At 42.1% G+C, this 17956-nt stretch overlaps 1 protein-coding gene and 1 long non-coding RNA gene across 4 annotated transcripts in view; one reads left to right on the top strand and one right to left on the bottom strand.

Annotated features, from left to right (window-relative positions):
• The window catches only part of LOC134349117 (protocadherin-1-like), a 524282-nt gene that overhangs the window by 250262 nt on the left and 256064 nt on the right, over window positions 1-17956 (bottom strand). The gene's annotated exons all lie outside the window — the stretch shown is intronic.
• LOC134349118 (uncharacterized) overlaps window positions 5498-17956 on the top strand; it is an 85325-nt gene continuing 72866 nt past the window's right edge. The window contains exons 1-2 of the long non-coding RNA XR_010018592.1: window positions 5498-5784; window positions 17658-17795. This is a non-coding gene — a long non-coding RNA (uncharacterized LOC134349118). The remainder of the gene's footprint in view (window positions 5785-17657; window positions 17796-17956) is intronic.

Genomic DNA, 17956 nt, shown 5'->3' with positions numbered 1-17956 from the left:
CCCACTAAATTTTCCTCCAATCACCTTAAAAGTACATATCTCCTCTTACATTAGCCATTACCTGTTACAGTATGTTTTGTACCTTCAAAATGTCTAACTATGAGTTTACTTTATGCGAGGTGCATGTGTAACACATGGTAGTGTAATGACATATGCAATTCACGTATTTATACATATAAACTGTAACGAACAGGGAGCGGGAAGCACCGGACAGACATTCTGTAATGATCAATAAACTTATTGTTTGGAATCAAATGACCTTGCCTGGTGTCTCAGGGCTGGGTGTGTCTGTACCCACACCACCCCTGCCCCAGCACTCCTTCTCTGCCACCTGTCCCATACACCTCACCATTCCCAACATCTTTTGCTCCCGCCACATTTACAAACTCGCTCTCTGCTCCACGTTGACAAATATAGTACTGTGCAAAAGTCTTAGGCACCCTAGCTATATATACAGACATTTGCACAGTACTGTAGATTACCACAGTAACATACTGGTTAATGCAATGCTATTACCACTCATGGCGTCAAGAGTTCAGAGTTCAATTCCGGCGCCGCCTGTAAGGAGTTTGCCACGTGAGTTTTTTCCAGATGTTCCGGTTTCCTTGCACAGACCAAAGACGTACAAGTTAGTAGGTTAATTGGTCATTGTAAATTGTCCTGTCATTAGGCTAGTGTTAAATAGGTGAGTTGCTGGATGGCCTGTTCTGCACTGTATCTCCAAATAAATAAATACATTTCTCTGCTTTGTCGATTGAAGTGTTTGTCCTTACTGTTGGCCTTTTATCCCTTGCACAAATGTTCTGATGCAAAATGCCTCTGAGCTTCTATCCAGTGAATCCCTCTCATTAGAAAATGCCTGAGGCAAATACACAGCCACTCACTCTCCTTGAATAATGAGATTAACGCCACATCATGGTTTTATATTTACTTCAGAGGCAGTCAGCTTGGCAGTATGTCAGCACCGATCAAGAATCAGTTTGCAAACCCCATAATGAATGCACTTATTTCACGGCATCATTTGGACATTTCTTTGCCCTTCCTCCAGGTATTAATCCAGGGGATATTGGGGTGCAGTCATGTTCCTAGTGGCTTTGCCAGAGTTCACCCCAATTCATAGGCAAAGGAGGATGTTGAAAGCTGGCTGCATATTCAACCAGTGGAATAATTGTTAAGTTGCTCAGGCAATACATGGAGACCTGGGTCATTGATCTGGAGAGTTCAGTTCAAATTCCTCCAAGTCAGCTGGGAAGCTTAGACTTAGACAACTGAATAAATCACAGAATAATAGTTTGACACGGACTAGGTGCCTGCTCGGTCTATGTCCAAGGCCAACACCTCAACATATGTACAGCTAGGGTGCCTAAAACTTTTAAACAGTACTCTATTTGTCAAGATGGAGTGGGGTGCAAGTTCGTCAATCTGGAGGGAGAAAGGATGCCAGGACTGGTGAGGGTGGAGCTCTGTGGGAGGGTTGTGGGAGCGGTGACAGAGAAAGAGTACTTGGGGCAGGGGGTGGTATGGATGCAGACACACGCAGCCCTGAAACATGAGGCAAGGTCATTTGACTGCAAACAACTGGTTTATTGATCATTGCATAATGTCTCTCTGGTGCTTCCCGCTCCCTCCTCTTTCCCTTCCTCTTCTCCCAACTATGATTTCCTTTTCCCTGCCTCCTTCCCACTCTCAGTCCACAATAGAGACTCATATCAGAATCAGGTTTATCATTACTCTCATATACAGTATCTTGAAATTTTTTTTACGGCAGCAGTACTGCACAATATGTAAAATTACTGTGCAAAAGTCTGAAGCACCTGAGCTATATATATGTGCCTAAAACTTCTGCACAGTATTGTATATAAGCTATCTTTTACATTTATACTTAATTTGTATTGTTTATTACTGTGTTCTTTATCTCATTATGTTTTTTTTTGAGCTGCATCAGACCCTGAGTAACAATTACTTCGTTCTCCTTTACAGCTGTGTACTGGAAATGGCATTAAACAATCTTGAAGCAATGAGATGCTGAGGTTTCGTAAGGCACTGGTGAGGCCTCACCTTGAGTATTGTGAACAGTTTTGGGCATTGGAGAGGGACCAGAGGAGGTTCACAAGGATGATTCCTGAAATGAAAGGGTTATCATATGAGGAACATTTGATGGCTCTGGGTCTGTACTCGCTGGAATTCAGATGGATGAGGTGAAATCTCATTGAAACCTTTCCAATGTTGAAAGGCCCAGACAGAGTAGATGTGGAAAAGATGTTTCCTATGGTGGGAGAGTGTAGGACAAGAGGGCACAGGCTCAGGATAGAGGGGCACCCTTTAAAACAGAGATGAGGAGCAATTTCTTTAGCCAAAGGGTGGTGAATTTGTGGAATTTGTTGTCACATGCAGCTGTGGAGGCCAGGCCGTTGAGTGTATTTAAGGCAGAGATTGATAGGTTCTTGATTGGACATGGCATCAAAGGTTACGAGGAGAAGGCTGGGAACTGGGGTTGAGGAAGAGACAGAAAAAAAAGATCAGCCATGATTGAATGGTGGAGCAGATTCGATGGGCCAAATGGCCTAATTCTGCTCCTATGTCTTATAGTCTTGTGGTCTTGAATCAGGAGGGCTATGTTCGTAAATGCAAGCAGGCGTTTTCCAAATGCAATCAGGTTGTGTGAGATGAGAGGTAAAGGTCATAGGTTAACAGTGCAATGTGCTCATTTTGCCTGGGCAAATCTTCAGTCTCTTGTAAGAATACTGAATGAACAGTATGACATGAACAATCAAGTGCATTGCTGAAATTTTTTTCTTAACAGGCTTTAACAGAACATAAAGACTGGTTGCAAAGTTATGAAAGAGTTTACTAACCGCAGGCAAGAATAGCAAATGTTTAATGGAAAGCTTCCAACTGTACTTCACAGTTTTAATCATTCACGAGAGAATTTTTCCACCATGATTTTGAAAGCATTCTCTTGAAAGATGCAATAAGTAAAGAACAAAATTATATATATATATATATATAGAGAGAGAGAGAGAGAGAGAGAGAGAAAGAGAGAGAGATAGAGAGAGAGAGAGGAGTGGGGGAGGTAGCCTCAGACTTTTTGCACAGTACTTTTTTTTCAAATGAACTGGAGAGTGTGTTTGTAAATCTGGCAAGAACAAAGGATGTTGGGAATGACAAGGGTGGAGTGCCATGGGAGAGGTGTGGGAGAGTTAGCAGAGGTTGTGGGGGTGTGGGTGCAGAATACCCAGCCCTGAGAAACCAGACAAGGTAATTTGATTCCAAGCACTTGGTGTATTGATCATTACAGAATGCCTCTCTGGTGCTTCCTGCTCCCTCCCTTCTTCCTTCCCCCTTTTCCCAACCATGATTCCCCTCTCCCTGCCCCCTTCCCACTCTCAGTCCACAACAGAGACCCAGGTCAGAATCAGGTTTATCATCACTCACAAATGTGGCAGCAGTACAGTGTAAAACATAAAATTACTGCAAATGTCTTAGGCACTTTAGCTATATATAAAGGTGCAAAACTGTACACCTATAATATGCAGATGGGTAATAAAGATACAGGCAAACATAGGAAAGTTAAACTTCAAGAAAAATAACTATTCAGCACCCCAATCCAACAGCAGGCTGCTGAAGGTCACAAAGGGATGAGAGCTTTGAGAGCCGTTGTAATGATGGGTTGCTTTAACGTGCTTAAATAGGAGGGCTGAAACAGCTGAAATGGAACTACGTGTTACTAGTTCATGGAACAACAGTGAGTGATGCCTTTGAAATGAGCTCGAGAAGACTGCCGACAAGGATTAATGGACACTCAATTCCCTGAGTAGTCAGGTAACTGAGAAGGAAGATACAGTGCAAAGTGCCAAAGAGCACTCCACTAAACTTCAATTTGTGCCGGAATGGAACTGAAAGGAGATTGAAGTATCCGTGGCACGTACACCGCCACAACTTGATAATAAGTCATTCAGCCTTGCCTCTTGATGAGCTTCTGATTGTCTCCCAGTTCATAACCTAGAAACTGTTCTCCGACTGATCTGTCAGCAAGGCCTTCCCTCTTGACTGCTATTTGGCCTTCTTGAATAAATGACTGAACCACCCACAATGCACATAAAGGCAGCCCGACAGTCCTCGGGTCCAAGGAGAAGCCTGTCAAGCTGACTGGGCTCCTCCATTTACACTGAACGTCTGACGAGGTTACATAGGGAGCATCATGGCACCATTTAGCCCCTTGCACCTTGATTTGTTATCCCACTGTCAAACACATTTCACTCCGAAGAGTCCTGGGATCTCTCATTTCTAGGAGAGTGCAAGTCCAAATCAAGTTGATAAACAAAGTGATCAATTTGGGCCAGTGGCAGTTTTAATTCTAAAATCTTCAAAAAAATCAGCAATATAGTGTGAGTTTTATATCTTGTTAAATAACCATTAGTCTATATTTAAATGTGTACCATTAAAAGTAACATCAACTGTGTTTAATCTACTTTATTAGCTCGAAGTATCACCTGCTTGGCAAAGAGGGCTGGATCCACCACTCAAGAAGTGAGTAGTGACAGCTAGATATCGCCACAGGGACCAGACGGAAATAAGCCAGTCTTCGAACAGTTGTAGATGCAGTATAATCTTCCTATAGTGAAGGTACATATAGATATTCAATTCAAAGATTCAAAGATTCAAAAAATTTTATTGTCATTCTAACCATACATCAGCTCTGCAGGGCAGAATGAGACCGTGTTCCTCAGAGGCAGTGCAATCATAGCATAACAAATGCAACACTAAATAATAAACATAACAATAAATAGTAAAACACAACAGCCACATGTCAGTTAAAATCAAGTTATAAGTGTCCAGTTCAGGTTAAGAGTGTCCAAAGCAGAGTCAGGTAGAGCAGCTATTTAGCAGTCTGACTGCCTGTGGGAGGAAGCTGTTTAGTAGCCTTGTGGTTTTAGTTTTGATGCTCCTGTACATCTATATCGGATAGGGCTTAAAATCTCCTTCTGAGTCTCAGGCTTTGCGGACAGTGAACCCAATACACGCACAACTTCTGCTCCAAGGAAAACAAGCCCAATTCATCCCATCGCGCTCCATGACTGGAAAATTCCATCCCGGAATACAAATGCTCTTGTGCCTGGCATCAGGTTATGGACAGACTATCAATGCATGATTATAAGCAATCTTATGTATTTACAGTATATTTATTTGTTCTTTTTATTACAGTGTTCTTTGTCTCATTCTGCGTGTGTGTTTTTTTGGTGCTGCATTGGATCTGGAGTAACAATTATTTTGTTCTATACTTTTTTAATCTTTCGAGAGAATGTTTTCAACATCATGGTGAAAATATTCTCTCTTGAAAGATTGAAAAAGGCAAAGTACATTTTTAAGCTTTCCATTAAACATTTGCTATTCTTGCCCGCGGTTAGCAAACTCCTTCAGAACTTTGCAACCACTCTTTATGCTCTGTTAAACCCTGTTAAGAAAGAAAATTCCAGCAATGCCCTGGTGTCTTTGAGCTGGGTGTGTCTGCACCCACACCAGCTCCCACTCCTGATGCTACTTCTCCGCCGTCTGTTCACAGCACTCCATCCTCACCTCCCAACATCCTTTGCTCCAGCCAGATTGACAAACTCACTCTCCACCCCATGTTGACAAACACAGTACGATGCAAAAGTCTTAGGCACCCTTTGCATAGGTTATAAGTGTCTATATGGAGCACCAGGATTCCGATTTGTCAGAGTTGCTGGGGCAGTGTGGCTCGAAGTGCCTACTCCATGCTGTATTGTTAAATAAATAAAATAGGTAAGTACTGGCTGTTACCAATGTAGATGTAATTGTTCAGTGAGTTTTCCAGAGTACAGTTGCTTCTGTATTTTCCTGGCAACTTCTTAGTAGCAGATGCCACGTTATGAGAATTCTGCTTATTTTAGACCGCTTTTTCCTTTGTCTTTTTAAAAATTCTCTCGGCTTCTTTTTCTTGTTTATTTTCTGCTCTTGTAACATTTAATAAATTATTGTAAGCTATAAATTTGGGACTCATTCTAAACTTCTGAAGAACCTTTGGATCACAGAAATATCAGGATCCAACACAGCACGGCTAAGCCCATTCTGCGATGGGCATGGCTGCACTGGTCAGCCACAGGCCTGGGGTCTTATGACTGCACTCTCACCTCAGAACACAATGTTTGAGCTGGGAAGTGCTGCCCTGTCAGAACTGCCATCATTCAGATATATAGGAGCAGTTCTGTGGATGCTGGAATTTCAGAGCAGCACATACACATTGCTGGAGGAACTCTGCAGGTCAGGCAGCATCTGTGGAAATGAACCAAACACTCGATGTTTTGGGCCAAGACTTTTCTTCAGGACTGGAAAGGAAAGGGGAAAAGATACCAGAATAAGAAGGTGGGAGGAGAGGAAGGAGGACAAGCTAAAAGGGATATGATGTTAAATCCAAATCCCATCTACTCTCAGTTGGAAGCCGGAGGTCCTTCAGGAATATAAAGGTAAAATTAAGAATATAAAGATTAGCTTTACTTGTCACACGTACATCAAAGTATACAGTGAAATGTGTCCATTGCATCAATAGCCATCACAATCCGCTAATGACCTCAGGGCAAGTGTCACCATGCCTCTGGCGCCAACATAGAATGCCCACAATTTACGAACTCTAATCTGTACACCTCTGGAACGTGGAGGGAAACCAGAGCACGTGTAGGAAACTGACGTGCTTACAGGGAGAGTGTACAGCAGCAGGAATTGAAACCCAGCGTTACGCTCACTGCTATGCTGCTGAGCTGAGTCAGACTCAGGTTTAATATCACTGGCATATGTCGTGAAATATGTTGTTTTGTGGCAGCAGTACTGTATATTGAAATACATAATAATTTTAAAAAACTATAAATTATGATGAAAAAACATACAGTATATATGAATTAAATTAAGTGAGTATTACAAGAAGAGAGCAAAATAAAAACAAAACAGTGAGGTAGTGTTTATGGGTTCTTTGTCCATTCAGAAATCTGATGGTGGAGGGGAAGAAGCTGTTTCTAAAATGTTGTGTGTGTGTGTGTCTTCAGGCTCCTGTACCTCTTCCTTGATAACACCACAAGACCGGAAGACATGGGAGCAGAATTAGTCCATTCAGCCCATCGAGTCTGCTCCGCCATTCAATCATGGCTGATCCCCAATCCCACTCAACCTCATACACCTGCCTTCTATCCATACCCTTTGATGCCCTGACTGATCAGGAAACAATCAACTTCTGCCTAAAATATACACATAAACTTGGCCTCCACCGCAGTCTGTGGTAGAGCATTCCACAGATTTACTGCTCTCTGGCTAAAAAAAATCCTCCTTGCCTCTGTTCTAAAGGGTCACCTCAATTTTCAGTCTGTGCCCTCTGGTCCTGGATACTCCCACCACAGGAAACATCCTCTCCATATCCACCCTATCTAGTCCTTTCAACGTTCAGTAGGTTTCAATGAGATCTCCCCGCATTCTTCTAAATTCCAGTGAGTACAGGCCCAAAGCTGCCAAACACTCCTCATATGTTAACCCCTTCATTCCTGAAATCATCGTCTTGAACCTCCACTGGACTATCTGCAATGACTACACATCCTTTCTGAGGTATGGGGCCCAAAATTGTTGACAATACTCCAAGTGCAGCCTGACTATAAAGCCTCAGCATTATCTCTTTGCTTTTATATTCTATTCCCCCTGAAATAAAGGCCAACATTATACTTGCCTTCTTTACCACAGGCTCAAACTGCAAATTAACCTTCTGGGCGTCTTGCACGTGGACTCCTCAGTCCCTCTGCACCTCTGATGTTTGAATCTTCTCTCCATTTAGATAATAGTCCGACTATTGTTCCTTTAACCAAAATACATTATCATACATTTCCCAACACTGTATTCCACCTGCCACTATTTTGCTCTTTCTTCCAATTTGTCTAAGTCCTGGTAGCAATGAGAGGAGGGAATGTATTGAGTGATGGGCGGGGGCGGGGGGGTCCTTTATGATGGATGCCCCTTTTTGGGGAAATCACCTTTTAAGTCCCACATTTTCAGTATCTGACACCTACATACTGAAAATTGAATTCAGAAAAGGCATCCGGAACTGAACTCCTGATTGTGATCAATGGTGCTATAATGTGATACGCTGTCCTCTACACTTCCATGAATATTTTGATACCTTAGAGTCATAGAAAAGTATGACGCAAAAATGGGCCTTTCAGCCCATCTGATTCATGCTCAGCTATTTAAAGTGCATCAGGATCAGAAGTTTAAATGTTGTGGGTTAGTCATGAGGGCGAGATCGGTCAGTGCGATCGAGCTGTCAAGTTGCGAAGGAGCTGACTAACAATCTCTCACCTTCAGCTTTGCCTTTCCACAAAATGCAAGTGCTGTACATGCTGGGGGTGGGGGTGTGGGAGGGGGGAGGAAATGAGTGAGGACAAATTGTCCCAATTCAATTCAAATTTTATAAAACAAGGAAAAATGCAATATTCATTTAGTGGAGACAGAAAAGTAGCTAAAACTGCAGCAAATATTAGCAAATGCTTTTGTTCCATCTCTGATAACTCAGCTTAGAAACAGAGTGACGTCAAGAACCTTAATGGTCTCAAACCAAAGGAAGTTTCAAAGGAAAAATCACTGAGTCTGTTTTTTTCTTAGTTCACAGAATAATCCACTTACCACTTGATTATAATTAAATTTTACATAATAGGTTTTCAGGGAAAAAGTATGATTTACACAGGCGCAATTAATCTTCAATATAATGTTCAAAGGGAGGGGATTTATTTGGTGATTGATGCAAACTGCAGCTTATTTGAGCATAAACCAACTGAAGAACATCAAACGAAGTTGATATTTGACAGAAAATTACACTGAAAAGAAATATAATTTCTGATGCAGTTGCTTTGCACTACTACACAGGGCTCAGTTCATCCTCCACTACTGCTTCCTATCCCTGCAACAAAATCACTCCAAATTCCACACCAGTGACCCCGACAACATCTAAACTCAATTAGGCACGCTGCCATGCAATTGGGTTCAAAGGTTATCGGCACATGTCCCACTCCAAAGATCGAAGCACAAAACTGAGCAAGGGTGCTCCCAATTCAATAAATGGCGAGTATTGTACTGCTAGAGGAGCTAATTTAAAGTGAGTTTTTAGTTCAGATTTCTGTTTACCTTCCATGGTATAAGTAAAGGGTTCCACAGCTTTGATGCCCACGCCAGTGTTACCATCCCGTGACATGAGATATGAAATTGAAAAGGGCACTGTTTTAAGAAGAAAGTTGAAGTGAACTGTGGAGAGGAGCTGGTAAGGTTTTTTTCCACCAAGGAAGTTATTGACAGTTGGAATATGGCTGGTATGGTACGACAGCAGTTTGTGCAATCAAATAAAGATATTTTTTATCTTCAGAGCAGATCACAGTAAAAGTCGAATTGATTATCATATACAGGAGTCTTTGTCATATTGCCATATCATCAAATGCAGAAGCTATTCATCTTTCAAACTAGTTATATATTTTTGTAACTTACATTAATTTTATGCTTTTTCACTCTACTGCTGCTGCAAAGTAACAAATTTTGTGATGTATTTCAAAAATACACCTGATTTAGATTCTGAATCTGTGTTGTTCGGCTGCATTTATGGGTACTTATGTGTGATTGAATGACAATTAAAGTTGAACATGAACTTTGTTCTAGTGTAGGTAAATGACATTCGCGCCAGAAGGTCAGTGTGGGAGAGAATGGTCAGAAGGCCTGTTCTGTGTTGTACTCTCTATAACTCAAAGGAAGCTGTGTCCAACCACATGACTAAAAGGTTTATCCAGTAATTTATTCCATGACCATTTGCAGGCACTGACCCTTAGTGAATTGGCCGCATTTCCATGATAGCTATGCGCTATTGTATGTGATAAATGAGGGATGACTTAAGATTGCAAAATCGTTCCTTCCTCACTCAAAAATATTGTCAAAGTTACCCAAAAAACTTCAATGCAGAGAGGGGGTGTGAGCCACTCGGAATACTGGCACGGAGCTAGAAAATAAATCTCCCCTGAGTGCAGCTTTCACAAGACTCCGGGATGTCAAACCACAGACTTTCCCACAAGTGGTGTAATTATTAGTAGTATTTCTAAGAATCTCTGAGAAACTAGGATGCCCTGCTGTTTTTGCAGACTATTGCATTTACCTGGATGAAGGAAATGTAATACTCTCAACAGAGATAAGTGGAGTCCACATGATACACATGCAAGTTTAATTCCCTCTAACAGGAGCTAAAGTCTCCATTAAAAAGCTGTAAGTGGCAAACTGAGGTCCTTGACTGACGGGTCCAATTGTTTCTATTTATTCAGAAGTTTATAGGGTCAAGTCATCCGCAATCCAGGACGGAAGCATATTAATTCTAAATGAACCTCCAGCACTGTACTGAAGGAAATGTCACCCTTCAGATGACGTGCTAATATGCTGACCCTTGTCCATCTGCTCTGAATTATAATGCTGCTGCATGTAGCAAGACCGAGACAACATGAGGCAATATGTAGAAGCTAACAGATATATGATGAATGTGCCAAGTAATTGCCATCTCTAACAGCAGAAGAAATCTAACTACTGAGTCTTGATTTCTATTGGTGTCTACCTTGGGCCCGTCCTGTTGGTGCAGTCACAAAGGAAGGCATGCCAGCAGTTTCACTACATCAGAAGATTGAGAAGAATTAGTATATCACCAAAAATTCGAGCAAATTTCCACATTCTAACAGATTGTAACACCTCCTGGTACTGAGGCACCAATGCACAGGATTATAAGAGGCTTCTGCCAACTCCATCACAGCCACAAGCCTGCCAGCCATCGAGGACACCTTCCAAAGGTGCCTCAGGAAGGCAGCATCCAATATGAAAGACCCTCACCACCCAAGGTATGCCCTCTTCTCATTAATACCATCAGGGAGGAGGTTCAGGAACCTGAAGACCTACACTCAACTTTTTAAGAACAGCTTCTTCTCCACCACCATCAGATATCTGAACAGTCCACGAACCCATGAACACTACCTTGCTATTACTCTTTTGCACTATAATTTATATTTTATCGTGATGCCTGCCACAAAATAGCAAATTTTACGACCTATGACAGCAATAATCAATCTGATTCTGATTCAGCTGTTGCACAATCTATGGACTTACTTTCAAGGACAATTCATCTCACGTTTTAGATATTTTTTCTTTATTTATAATGATTTGTCTTTGCACTGCTTGTTGTCTTTTGCACTTTAGTTGTTAATATGACCTGATAGGTGTGGTGTGGTCTTTCATTGATTCTATTGTATTTCTTGGATTTACTGTGTATGCCTGCAAGAAAGGGTTATAGATGGTGACATATATGTACTTTGATGATTTTAAAATGTGCTATAGATATATGTATATATAAAATTAAATAATTAGTGCAATAAGGGAGCAAAATAAAGGAGAAAAAAATTGAACACAGGTCGCCTGTACTGTAAAGCGTTGGGCTAACCACTACACTACCTGCCATAATGCCCCATGGCATGACTAATGATGAGGAGTGCAGATCAGTGTGGTAAATTACAGAACAGTCTCAAGGGGTTAGATGGTCTAACCTCGGTGGCAGGGCCTCAGGAAGCGGGGTCAATAAGATGTCAAAATCAATGTCAAAGTAAATTTATTATCAAATTATGTATATGTTACCTAGAAATTCATTTGCTTGCAGACGCATTTACAGGACAAATAAAGAAATACAATAGAATATATGAAAATTTATACTTAAGAAAGTCTGACAAAACAATGTGCAAAAGAAGACAGTTTCTTTGCAAGTAATGATTAACACTGAGAAGATGAGTTCGTAGAGTTTATGACAGTGAGTCTGTTGGTTGTGCAATCAGTTCAGTGTCGAGGTGAGTGAAGTTATCTACCCTGGTTCAGGAGGTTGTAGGGTAACAACTGTTCCTGAATCTAATAGTGTGGGACCTAAGGCTGCTTTACCTCCTGGCCAGTGGTTGTAGCAAGAAAAGAGCATGACCTGAATAACAGGGTCCTTGATGACGGATGCTGCTTTCTTGAGACAGCGCTCCTTGTAAGTATGATGTGTGTTATAACATCTCTCTCCCACACAATAACACTTCTAACTAGAATTAGTATTTTTTCCTTATTTAGTCTTGGATTGTTCCTCAATAATATTCTGTGTAATAATGAAGTTGTCACACAAATGATTTATTTTAAACCTTCAAAGGTCTCACTATCAAAGCATGATCTCCAGGGCAGAATGGGGCAACTTCAGTGATGGTGCCCTGACAATTAGTGCCACGTACACAATGGAGTGTCTTCAAATGACAACAAGTACCATTCCCTTCAGCGGCTGACTTATACTTACAATCAGTGAACAGCCACAGTGAAATGCTGAAAAAGCTGAGGCATCTAATGCCCCTATGCTCTCTCTCTCTCCCCCCTCCCTCCCTCCCCCCTTTCTTCTCTCTTCTCTCTCTCCCTCGCACTCCCCTCCCCCTTCCGTCTCTCCCCCACTTCTCTCTCCCTCCTTCCCTCACTCTCCCTCTCTCTCCATCCCCCCCACTCTCTCTTTCTCTCACACACACATAGGCATTCAGTTACTCTCACACACACACACACACACACACACAGATATGAACATGAAACAGATGCACACTTTTGGACTCACTCAGACACACGCAAACAAACACACAGATGCACATGCAAATACACTCAATGCAGATCGACGTTTACAGAGACATGGACACATTATTAATCTATAATACTCAGTGACTGCAAACAGTAAGGTTAGGGTGTGGAACTATTAACTAGTTACACTGCATAATAGCAATTACTGAAATTATATCCAGATCATTAAATAGAAAACTAATTAAGAAGAACCACACTATAATTTATATGCATCAGCAAAGATGTGGATTGAGAAAGCTGGGCAAAATATCAATATTCAGAGGCAAATCCTGGCAGGCATCACACAACAGACTAGGAAGGAAATTTTGTTCTGATAGTGATTAGATAAGATTGAAAATGGTTTTTTAAATTCAGTGCATTGCAGGGACAGCACAACATAAAAGTGAATTACCGGCCCACACAAAATGCTGGAGGATCTATCTCATCAGGTCAGGAAGCATCTATGGAAAGGAATAAACCGTTGACGTTTTGGACCGAGGCTCTTCGTCGCAACCTGAAACCTTGGAACCGAGGGATTTTGAATATTGCTACACAAATGCAGGTTCTGTTTTTTACCCCTGACATCTGGGAAAGAAACTCAGACCTTGAAACTCTCAGTGTAGCACCAAGCATATTCTATAGCCTTCGATCGCCAGCTAACAAGGGTTATTTTGTGTAACACTGTCATAACTTGTAGAGCCTCTGCTCCACACCAGTAGAAATCTGGGTTGAATCCAGACCGCCAATGTTGCATGTGCAGAGATTGCACGTTCTTCCCCGTGACTGTGCGAGCTTCAGTCAGGTGATTCAGCTTTCTCCAAAATCCCAACAAAATGTTAATTGGCAATTCTAAATTAGCTTTTGTACAATCTAGCTGGAGTTTGAAGTTCAAAGTAAATTTATCATCGAAGTACTTATATGTCACCATATACTGTACAACCCTGAAATTAATTCTTTTGTAGGTATTCACAGTAAACACAAAGAAACACAATAGAATCAATTAAAAAACTGCACACAACAAACTATAATGACAATATACAAAAGATAACAAATTGTGCAATTACAAAAAGGAAATAAGAAGAAGAACAAGAAGCAACTATTGAAAACGTGAGTTGCAGAGTCTTTGACAGTGAGTTCATAGGTTGTGTAATCAGTTTAGAGTTGAGATGAGTGAAGATATCCACTCTGGTTCAGCAGCCTGATGCTTGAAGTGTTCCTGTTCCTGAACCTGGTAGTGTTGGTCCCAGGGCATCTGTACTTCCTTTCTGATGGTGGCAGTGAGAAGATGGAGATGTTAATGAGAATTTGAGGAGAATAAAAAACTCAGATTAATGTGAATGGGTTGAATGGCCTGTTTCCAAGCTGTCTGTCTCTATAACCTTAGCAAGTCCCTTTTCTGCATACGTCCCATCAGAGGGTATATATCAAGATGCCAAGCAGTGTAATATTACAGGGCTCTTTGCGTCTGGACAGAGAGAGGTATACTGGCCCATGCCTGCTTAACATTGGCCAGCGGTGTAGACAGTAGTTACTGATGTGAGGGAAGGGTTGTGGAAAGCTTCTATGGCTCGGCACCTTCAATAACCCCACTCCTGCGGTAAAGCTAAAGAGCAGTCCCATAGCTTAAGATGTCCTGGGAAATAAAGAGCTGAACACTCCAAGACATGTTGTAACGTGTAGAAAGGATTTTCATTCCACCAGAACACTTAGATTTGGGAATTAATTTGTTCACGTAATAACATGGGCTTTCATAAATGAATTTTTACCTACTGCACTAGTAATTTAATTTTTGCTTTTGTAAAAAAAAACCTGGATAGCAACAGTGTGTTCAGTCTTTTATTAATCTATGCACTGTGAATCTCTAATTCTACTTCAGTCTATATTTCCCTGCAATTATGTTAATTACAATGATTCCCGTTCCAACATGTCAGCCCATGGCCTCCTCGTATGCCAAGATGAGCCCGCTTCAGGGTGGAGAAGTAACGCCTGATATTTGCCTGGGTAGCCTCCAACCTGATGGCATGTACTGTATATCGATTTCTTTTTCCAAGTAAAAAAAATTCCCTCCCCTTCCCTTCTTCTTCTATTCCTCAATCTGGCCTCTTACCACTTCTCACCCGACTCTCACCTCCCCCAGATTCCCTCCTCCTTCCCTTTCACCGATGGTCCACTCTGCTGTCCTATCGGATTCCCTCCTCTCCAGCCTTTTATCCTTCCTACACACCTGGCTTCGCTTATCTCCTACCCCTTCCCCCCACCTTTTTAGTTTGGCATCTTCCCTCTTCCCTTCCAGTCCTGAAGAAGGATTTTTGCCCAAAACACCGACATAGGTGCTGCCCGACCTGCTGAGTTCCTCCAGCAATTTGTTTATGATATTGATATGCTATTTGTGTTGTGCAATACTTTTAATTTTACATAACTCGGGTTTGTCTGTCTTGCAATTTATAGAGCCATTGCTGCAAAAAGAATAACAAACACAAAAATGCTGGAGAAATTCAGCAGCTCAGGTGGCATCTATCGCAGCATCAGTCCTGATGAAGTGTCTCGGCCCAAAATGTCGACTTTTTTTAAATTCCTTTGCATAAATTTCTGCTCTCCTGACCTGCTGAGTTCCTCCAGCATGTTGTGTATGTTGCTCTGGATTTTCAGTATCTGCAGAATTTCTTGCATTTAATACAGTACTCTGCAAAAGTCTTAAGCGCATGTATACAGCTATGATGACTAAGACTTTGGCAGAGTACTGGGTGCTTGTCGAGGTGGAGCGGAGAGAGAGCTTATAAATCTGGTGGGAGCAGAGCATGTTTGGAACGGTTCAGCTGGAGCGCCACTGCTGGGGACTGGGACAGGCGGCAGAGAAAGAGTGCCAGGATCGGGATGAGGTGGGGGGGGGGTGGTGACGGTGGGTGGCCAGGGTACGGACCCACCCAGCTCTGAGACACCAGGCAAGTTCATTTGATTCCAAGCAATTGGATTATTGGTCATTACAGAATCTCTCTCTGGTGCTTCCCACTCCCTCCCCTCTCCCTTCTTCTTTTCCCAATCATGATTCCCCTCTCCTTGCCCCCTTCCCACTCTCAGTCCACAATGGAGGCCCATATCAGAATCAGATTAATTATCACTCACACGTGTCATGAAATTTGTTTTTTTTTGTGGCAGCTGTACAGTGCAATACATAAATTACTACAGTACTGTGCAAAATTCCTAGGCACCCTGGCCATACATATGTGCCTAAGACTTTTGGACAGTACTGTAAATGTAGTGATTATTTTTTGTTTTTCAGCAGCACTGCACTGTAATACATAGAAAATATGACTATAGGTTACAATAAGAAATTTAAAATTAAATAAATAATGAAAAAATAAAGCAAAATAGTGAGTTAGTGTTCATCAGTTCATTGTCCATTCAGAAATCTGATGGCAGCAGGGAAGAAGCTGTTCCTAAATTGCTGAGTGTGTGTCTTCATGCTCCCGTATCTCCTCTCTGATGGTGGAGGTCGTCACAAAAGATAATGAGGATCTCACTAGAGACGACGGATGCTGGACTCTGGAGCAAGAATCAAAATGCTGGATGAACTCAGCAGATCAGGCAGCATCTGTGGAGGGAGATGAACCGTAGACATTTCAGGTTGAGACCCTTCATGATACGATTTTCAGGTTACATATAATGACAATGTTAAAGATGTCCAGGATAGAAGGGTTCCCTAAGGTTGTCATAGCCGGAGGTGGTAATGAGATCAAACTCCCACCGCCTATGAAATGCTCCCAATGGTGTGCTCCTCAAATAGCCTCTGACACCAAGTCCAGATCCTGGCCTTCATGTGTGACTTAGCTACCATGCATGGCAGAACCGTTTCTACTGACAGGAGGATGGGAAAACGCAAACACGAGGAAATCTGCAGGTGCTGGAATTTCAAGCAACACACATAAAAGCAGGCCAGGCAGCATCTCTAGGAAGAGGTACAGTCAACGTTTCGGGCCGAGATCCTTCGTCAGGACTAACTGAAAGAAGAGCCAGTAATTCTCTTACGAGCTAGAGATGCTGCCTGGCCTGTTGTGTTCATCAGCAACTTTCATGTGCGTTGGAGGAAGGGAAATGGTGAGTTACTGGTGCCTAAAACCAGTCGCTTTGGGCAGAAGATGTTCGTCAGCCATGGCTGGCAGCTCATCTAGGAGAAGGAAAACTCCGATCTGAAACACCTGCTGCCTCACAGCTATACCCACACAAGGAGGATGCTGTGGGAGTAAACCCAAAGGGAAAAATCCAGAGCTGGAGTTCCTAAGGCAGTCCTATGTTGAGTTCAACACTGACCGGCAACTCCTGCGATGCTGCTGATACCAAACCTTTGGGTTTATCAGATGCATGGCCAGGGGGAGCTTGCTACAAGAGCAACAGCTTGCTCTCCGTATTATACTGTACAATCTTGTATATTTACATAGCTAGGACACAACTTCCATGGTCGACTGTGACCAACAGAGACCCATGATAGAGAGGAATCAATGCACACCTGCTAACCTTTCTGCTGTGGATGAAAATGCTTGATGATTTTATACAGGTTGTCTGTGTAACCATCCCCCACTCACAACATTTTTTACAAGGATCAGCCTTGCTATAATTGGGAGCTGTTGAATAGGAGCTTCACTCTTTAAACAGACCACATTTACTGAGCAAATTGACTCTCTCAACAATGATTTAGCTCATTTGCCGTGCGTCATACAAATCCAACTCACTTGCTAACTCCCTGCTGCAAATAAACGTACCATTTTGTTAACCATGCACCTTCACATTCTCATTATGGTTATTACGTAGCAACATCATTCCCCCGTTTACTCCAATGGGTTGTCTGGTTAATTATGGGGAAAAAATCAACTTCAATCACATTTACTCTATGTTTAATACTTAATGATGCAACTTTTTTCAATCAAAATAAAATTTATTCATAATTTTAAAAAAACAATTATTTACAAAATTGCAAACAACAGGAATTCTGCAGATGCTGGAAATTCAAGCAACACACATCAAAGTTGCTGGTGAACGCAGCAGGCCAAGCAGCATCTATAGGAAGAGGCGCAGTCGACGTTTCGGGCCGAGACCCTTCGTCAGGACTAACTGAAGGAAGAGTGAGTAAGGGATTTGAAAGCTGGAGGGGGAGGGGGAGATGCAAAATGATAGGAGAAGACAGGAGGGGGAGGGATAGAGCCAAGAGCTGGACAGGTGATAGGCAAAAGGGGATACGAGAGGATCATGGGACAGGAGGTCCGGGAAGAAAGACAAGGGGGGG

This window comes from Mobula hypostoma, chromosome 7, assembly GCF_963921235.1.
Source record: "Mobula hypostoma chromosome 7, sMobHyp1.1, whole genome shotgun sequence".
NCBI lineage: Eukaryota > Metazoa > Chordata > Chondrichthyes > Myliobatiformes > Myliobatidae > Mobula > Mobula hypostoma.
Note: the sequence above shows the minus strand (reverse complement) of the source record. Positions and strands in the feature narration are given on the sequence as shown.